The sequence below is a fragment of the Ptychodera flava genome, chromosome 10 (genome assembly GCF_041260155.1).
Source record: "Ptychodera flava strain L36383 chromosome 10, AS_Pfla_20210202, whole genome shotgun sequence".
Classification (NCBI taxonomy): Eukaryota; Metazoa; Hemichordata; class Enteropneusta; family Ptychoderidae; genus Ptychodera; species Ptychodera flava.
This window is the reverse complement of record NC_091937.1, coordinates 30,797,467-30,805,955: the sequence shown is the minus strand read 5'-3', so window position 1 is coordinate 30,805,955 and position 8,489 is coordinate 30,797,467. Positions and strand designations below refer to the sequence as shown.

General features: G+C 37.8%; 1 long non-coding RNA gene across 1 annotated transcript; it reads left to right on the top strand.

Annotated features, from left to right (window-relative positions):
- The first annotated feature begins 2,268 nt into the window (after positions 1-2,268).
- Positions 2,269-6,298, top strand: LOC139141474 (uncharacterized). Its single transcript, XR_011554191.1, has 3 exons — positions 2,269-2,440; positions 5,266-5,437; positions 6,248-6,298. It is a non-coding gene; the product is annotated as an uncharacterized lncRNA (long non-coding RNA).
- The last annotated feature ends 2,191 nt before the right edge of the window (positions 6,299-8,489 follow it).

Sequence of the window (8,489 nt, the reverse complement as noted above, 5' to 3'; positions counted from 1 at the left end):
ACAAAAACTAATTACTAATTACAGAGGAACATTTTCTTTTATGAACTGTTTCACTTTCACCCTAAACGTTGTTATATTTGGAGCATGTCTTAATGCACTGGGTACAGAATTCCATACTTGCGATGATCGATATTTAAAACTTCTCTGACCCATACATATATTTGCTTTGGGAATATTAAAATCCATTTTTTCTACAGAACGTGTATAATATTGATGAATTCTACTTTCCGGGTATGATATCCATACGGTACATCTCTCTCTCTCTCTCTCTCTCTCTCTCTCTCTCTCTCTCTCTCTCTCTCTCTCTCTCTCTCTCTCTCTCTCTCTCTCATATCAATCAACACAGTCCATTACGAACTCGAGAACTCCTTTCTGCATAGAAGTAATATTTTATGAACAGAACTTACTATAGATTATTTTCATAGTGGGTCTTAAAGGGCAGACTAATATAGTAGGCGTCTGTTGTTGAGCAAGAAACAAAAGATTGTGGTAGATATATGGAACGAAATGTGTCATTACGCATGTGCCATCACCATGAGATGCAATATTCTATAAATCCTATGAAATTCGAAATTCAGCCTGGCGAAACAACTAAATATCGCCAACGGCTGGGGATGGTGCTTACACGTCATGCGTTCTCTAACAGTCGCTGTGGAGTGACTGCGAGTGACTATAAGTACATATTTCTATTTCAAGCATCCTCTATCACTAAAAGTATAAAGCTGGAGGTGAAAGTCACAATATGTCCATGGATTTTGCAGTATCTGTTTAAGTATAAAAATATTTGTATGTTGGCCCTGAGCAATATATTCTGACGTGATCAACAATTTAGGCAGCTGCTGGGTCGGACAAACCTGTAATGGCAATGTCAAGAGGAAAAACAAATCTACTTTGTTCAATTTTATCGGTTTGCTTCGGAGCCCCAGGTGATTTACCTTCGGCTGCTTGCGGCCGAGCACGTACATGTAGCACGTGTACATGTAGTCTGTACACACAAAGAATATCTACTGTCGACGAAAATTCAAGCAAAGCATTTTATGTATAATCGCACGCGCTTCATCTGAGCTCATCAATCTGATTGCTGCCGAGTTGTTTCTTAGGGATTTCACCTGTAAGAGCAAAATGGCAATTATCGGCATATCTTCTGATCTGTCGCAGGCGTAGTTGGCCAATAATTTTATTCTAAAGATAGTATCGGTACGGTATTGAGAAATAACCTTTATCAACTAGGTCCCATCAATCCTTTAAAGAATTGACACTTTATAGCTAAAGTTTGTGAATCGAGCCACTTCGCCCTTCTCAGGTCGCCAATTATGTTCAGTTCATATGTGCTTCTAAATATCAGATACATCAACATCATAAAAATCATGTGCGGCTAAAATCAGTTGAGAGCACGAGTGATGAGTCATTCGTCCCCATCAATATCAATTGCAACTTTCAGAATTAGTACATGTCCAAAAGTTCAATTTCACATGATCACATTTTTTTGAATTGTAGACTGGAAACTGGTCTTCAAAGGCACTGCTGGCGTTGGTGGCAATCTGTATGACCTGTATTTGTCTGATGGAGGACTGAACGAAAATGTAGCCGGAGCTCGGACTTTGACAAACGAGTTCAAAGGTCACTACAAAAATCGTCTGATGGACAAGTGGGAAGCAATCGGTGTGACTGAGGTATGTTTTGTTTATATGCCGTACAGAGTATAGGCGAATTCTTCAAACTTCAGACCGCTTGAAATGTTGCGTGCTAATATGAACTTCAATGGCGCAATGTCATGTTTGATTGGCACATGTAGTATTATTTATACATTTAAATTTCCTACGGCTATGAATTTCATTCAAGAGCTTGTTTTTTTGAATGAACTTTTTGATTTAACAGAAATGAATAAATGTAGTGTTCTACATCAACAGTTCTAGGGTCATGAAATAAATTGCCGTGTTCACTTTGTACGACGTTATTGATGACTTCATTAATTATGACCGAAGGGGATTTTTCAACGTCATAATTATTAGAATTGCGTATTGCCCATCTAGTGTTTGCCTGAAGTGTGACGTATATGAGTGTCTGATGTCATTACGTAATGGCATTCTCTTCATCTAGATTTTCTGCAGTCTCCGTCTTCATACATGTATAAGCAGATGACATTTCAAGTCTTATTTCAATCCAGCAAGATAGGTAATGCATCGAAATATATGTCTAACTTTGATGAAAATAGCCCTTCTACTGAAAGTGGCGTTTGTTTTTGATAACATTCTGTATTTTAGGTCAAATTCGCTTTGTACACTGACGGCGTGGAGAACGCAACTTTGCTCTTCAATGGTATCGGTTCTGATAAAGAGGATTGGTTTAGTACTGAAAGGTTAAGATACAGTCCGTGGCAAGATCTAATGGACACAAAGCTACAGAATGGACAATCTGGTCAATTTTTCTCGATAGCTGGGTAATTACTCTTCCATTTGTCACACCATCATGTAGTACTACAGCGATACATTACTGTAATATTATCAGCACCCATAGCGTTGCATTGTATATAAGTATTGAGCTATTTCGATGTGATGTGATCGACTTGAATCAATGAGTGAAATTGGTGTACAAAGTACGTAAATTAATGTGGTAAGACTCTAGTGAATTCTAGTATATGTCAGACTGACAGCATCATCGACACATTTTTAGTCCCCGTCCACCGACGAAATCGGGCGGGGAGTTATAGATTGAGAGGCGTGCGTCCGTGCGTCCACGGAGATATATCTGACATGCCTGGACTGATTTAGGGACTGGTCAGTTTCTTCGGCAGGGGGGGGGGGCGGTGGATTCATGGGGGTCACCCTGTTTTTGACTTTAGTGAAAGGGGGTCGAAATGCCCAATAAGGGGGAAGGGTCAGTGTTTTTGAATTTTGATACAGGCTCATACTTGCCTAAAATAAAATGTCGAAAACGATGGATTATCATACTTGCCTAAAATGCATCGATGTATGTATGTGTGTATGTGTGTATGTATGTATGTATGTATGTATGTATGTATGTATGTATGTATGTATGTATGTATGTATGTATGTATGTATGTATGTATGTATGTATGTATGTATGTATGTATGTATGTATGTATGTATGTATGTATGTATGTATGTATGTATGTATGTATGTATGTATGTATGTATGTATGTATGCATGTATGTATGTATGTATGTATGTATGTATGTATGTATGTATCTACATAAGAATGTATGCAGGTATATATGCTTCTGTCGACCTTAAATGGCCCATAGCAACATAAAATATGTTATTAGTGTAATATAGTCATGATTGGTATTCATATGTATTTAAACGTGCACAAGAAAACAATTTCGAGGTTATTTTCAATGTACTACACTTACTTTATCAAATATTTTATAGTGCAATCTGCCTGAGTATATGACATCTGTTTCAATGCCCACTGGGAATCTGACCATATGAATAGCCAATTTCAAGTTCATAATTGACATACAGACAGTACTCAATAATTCTCATTTAAAATTGCATTATTTTCATGATTTGACCTGACATGACTAAATTTTGGTTTCTGTTTTGATAAAAATCAGAAATGTGGTTACTGTTGTTAAATTATGCCAGTGTTTGTTTTAATTCTGAGCAAACCTTGAGGTTTTGCATTTTTAGCATATTTTGTGCGTTTTGGTAGACTAAAAGTAATCATATTTCTAAAATTGGTCTTGTCCAAATATTTTGTGCCAGGAGTCTTTTTCAGCATGAGTTAAGATGTGTGACAACTGTATTTTGATGTTGAGTGTCAGTGCCAATATCAAACTGTCCTGGTAAAAAAAGAATGTTCTGGTTTGTTTTGATGCTACTTAGAAATTCAGATTTCCACTGTTTCCATACAGCTGATGTTTAAATACTTGTGGTACACTGTATGCAAGCGACGGTGTCTTTGACACGAATTTTGATCATACAGGTGGTTGTTTTGACATGGAATATACCTATAACACTGAGAAGACCTGTCAGACTTTTACGTTTTGAATACGCTTTGTTCTTTTGAATTGGCACACCATTTCATCACGGAAAATCGTGTGGCTAAAGAATTTCTTTCATGGCTAAAAAAAGAACTTCTTCTAGCAAAAGTGGCTAAACCTTTCGAAAACCAAGCACTACAGTAACTGAGTGAATAGTCTATTCGGCTTTAAATCAGAGATAACAGGCAGGATAAAGGTAACAATTGATCTCAAGGCCTCGAAATTACTACGGGTAGATTCACCAAAATAATTTACAAATGTTTTCCGACTGTCATGCAGTTTGAATGACGTACTGAACATACATTATAGCTGAGAGACCAATCATCAGATTTTATCAATTGTCAGGTACATTTTCTATATTGCATATTATGAACAAGTTCTGATGGACAAAGACTATTTACGGTACATGTACCATGACATTACCATGAACAGGACTGCATGATCGTGTAGTTAACAGCTTGACACAAGCATGCGTTTCCCTTCTTTGAGTCTTTCTCCGGACCGGGGTTTACTATGTTTGTAAATCCGATCGAAAAATTGCCATTGTAAGTGACCTTATACCATGATATTCAGAGTGGATGAGAAGTTAAAGCACCTGACAAGAGACAGTCTTTTCTTGCTCCCTTCAATAGAACTTGATTTGCACTGTCGTCTCACTTTATATCCTCCTGTCCAAGTAATCCTGCAAAATTGTATGTGAAGCGCCCTCTATTGCCACTTTTCTTCCCATGTTCCAATTCGATCTACTCAAATGAGCACATGGCAGTTTCAGCATATTTCAACACTTGTATGCTGACAAATTGCGTACACACACTTATGAAGTTTACCCACTACCGGACTTGGGACACGAAACTGCATTTCCACACCAATTTCTACACTTTCACTGTAGTACATTGACAGAACTTTATTCGGCGGGGACTATGTCATTGAAAATGTCTTGTTATTTCTAGGATAAGAAAATCTGTTTTAGTACTTTCCCCATTGACAGTGTTGGTGGACTTGTTTCTACATTTGTTGGTTTGCCTACTGTTTATTTACTTATTTACTTGTCTAGTTATTTAATTCATTTTCTGATAACCTCCACTAGACTGTCATGTGGCAATGCTTATGATTGTTTTGGACTCACGCCGCGTTTGTATTCGCTCCATATATGGAGTCGAGGCGTCTGCTTATCATATGTTGTGAGCACTCCTCGAGTCGGCGACTATTTGAATAATTACTTTGTATTTTGTTCCGCCTTTCCATTTTTTGCTTTCAGAGAAGTTACTGCCAGTCGTCGTTCTACATAAACAATAACTATGGCGGTTGTGAAAACGATGCTGGTTGGTTAGTCGTGATTGATGATGGTCACACAATCTGTTCCTGGAGTGACGTCGAGGCCAAACCATACTTCATGTATGCTTCCGACTCGCTGGTGAACTACGAAACAGGTGTATTGTAATATTTTAGGCGTTGTATCTCTTGAGTATTTAGCTTCCGACAGAAACTTCAAAATGTCCATTCATTATAACCTCTTCCTTTCTAACGTGCACGACAATACATACAAATACTGCTGCACATAGAAAACCATTGGCCTTGCCCTTGCAACAAAGGATAACAACAGTACTATGAATATGCCATACAATCAGATACTGTTCAGGTAGAACGCGCATCGGAGACAGATATTCAGACTCTCAAACTTTTACAACTCTTTTCTGATATACCACTTGTGGGTGTTCATTTTAAAGCTCTTTGTGTAAAAAATCCTTTTCACCGGCTTAGTTTTTCGAAATTCGAAAATTTTATTTTTCTCCATCGGAGTTAACGCAGGCATGGAGGCTATTTTAAATTTTAAATAGCGGTAAATCTTGGTTTATTTGTTTTCTCTAGTACCAAAATTTGCACGGTGACCTCCTATTTTTGTTCATGATTTTGAAAGAGAATTGTTGAAAGAATTTTTAGGGAAAGTCTGGGCAAAAGTTTAGGTCTTTCACTTTCGAGGCGCATACCACCGTAAGGGTACATCAATGCAAATATATTGGATAGCTGTATACCTTGGGTAGCGCTTTAATTGACTTAATAATGGAATTCGGTTTCCTTGACTTTAAAAGTCAGCTAATTTTGATTCTTCATCTTCTTCTTGTGGAAATAGATCAATAGATCTTCACATGACGTTGAATAGGTTATAACGAAGACATTTATCGATTCATATTGTCTTCTTCTGTAGATAATACATGACGTATACGCCTAATTATTTTCAGGAAACCCTCTGTCTGCTGACCTCATCGCCATTTTCATCAAACATCAGTTTGGTATGTAATATTTTGTAAAATATTAAACTAAAAACCTGTAGTGAGCCGAAACATAAGCAAGGAAAGCCAGATTATTGAAGTTATTGGGACCTTTAGCACTTGAATGTGTTTGTTATTTTATTTCATTTTAATTTATTTTATTTCATTTTAGAATGTTTTATTTATCAATTAATTGGCGTATATGTAGGCATAATTCACTTATTGGACCAACGTCATAACGTGATATATGTTCGTATATCTTTGTCTGTCTGTCTTTCTGTCTTTCTGTCTTTCTGTCTCAGTGTCTGTCTGTCTGTGTTGGTCTGTAGCTGTGACTAAATTTAAGTTCACGACTGAAACAAATGAAATTTGGTATCCAGCGCGTTCATAAAATGTCCTACGCTGATTAGCTGTTTGGAGGCAGTAGCTTGCCTTATAATCAATAGTCTTTTTTACACGCGATATCTCTTATAGTTAGTGGTCAACGACGACGACCTCAACAAGAACTCTGCATGGGGTACAAAATGACTTGTGTTTGCATAATAATAATTTGAAACTCAACATACACTGTCGGGAAAAGAGGAGGGAAATTTCATGTACTTGCTTTCTTGTACAGAAGAAATAAAAAATATGCAAAAAGATTAAACAATTGTACTTTGTACCATTTGATGTTCTTCTGACATGTTCTTTTCTCATTTGCAATACAGAATATTTAGAAAGCGGTCAGGGTGAGTATCGCCTGCTTCATTCTTCTCTAGCGTATCGTTCATGGCGTTGATTGAACTTAGTACGGAAGTAGCCGTGGCAATAGATGTTTGCCAAATTGCATTTTCTATGTTGGCACTAGTTTCGGGTAGACGTGCTACATAACTTGTCCTAGTAAGAACATCGTACACTTTTAATCAGCAAAAATATAGCATGATAGATACAGCGAATCTGATTTCCTTAATGAACAAGTAATGCGGTAAGTACGGAGTCGCCGTTCCGAGTATCTAAAAGTTTAACTGTTGAAATGGCGAGTATTCCAACGACTCAGGTTAATCGCAAATTTCGAAGAAATACTGTTTCCTTCAATTTGCTTTACCATTAAACAGTCACGTACCACAAACATTCCTCCCGGAGACGAAGGGTTGACATAAGCCCATTTTGTGTGCAATGAAAATGTGTGCTTTTGCCGGCTGGGACACATTATTTTGGTAACCTTGAGTACATCTGCAATGTTGTAACAGTTACTGTATTGTCCAAAAATGCACTTGATGTCAACGCAAGTTCAATCATTTCGCCAACTTTGTTTCATTTGCTATTGGTGGACGCTGTGAACCACGACTGCAACAACGTCAACTTCACAGTGCATTTAAGCAGGTGGAAAACGTGAAACCATTCACCCTTACTGCTTTTGCCGATCACTTGACAGCAACCTAAAAAAACAGCGGAATTTTAATAATCACACTAAATGGTAGTATGTCTTCTCAATTACAATACATTTGATCTCGGATGTGAAAAACACGAAATTACATTAATCTTGCCGCCCTTCTTACAACCATCAGTAGTAGTAGAGTACCGGTTTTGGGATTACAGTGAGAACACCTCCCTCTCTAAACCCCCATTTTACCATCTTTCGGAGGGCTCCAACACCATTTGCGTGTAGTCCAAACCCAAAAATTGAGAGGGGTCTGCAAGCCTTAATTTACCGAAATGGCTTTTTAAAGAAGACGCCTATCCATAAATTGACAAATGGAAGCTCCCAGTCCCTCCCTTCCCCCAAACAGGTATTGGTTCTGGGATTATAGTGAGAACATCTCCCTCTCTAAGCCTCTATTTCACCCAGGAGGGCTTCTAACACTGATTGATGGTGCCTTACGTCTAAATGGGCATATTGCCAGCCCCCTAAAACGCTCAATTGTCCCATTTTAACCCTTAATTTAAATATTGACCCCCTCAACACCATTGCGTGAGATCCAAATCCCTCCCTCTATACCATAACTATTGTGAATACCTTCAGGTATTATATACTGTATAGGATGGCTCACTTATATTTCCTATACCTTTAGGTAATATATACTTTATAGGATGGCTCACTTTTTTTATTACCTTTAATTTTAAATATTAATCCCCTGGGTGCACATGCGAACAGGTAGGAACACTCACAGAAACTCGAGAGGAGAACCATACCAAGAAGAAGCAATATTCCACCCTTGGCCTACGAGGAGAT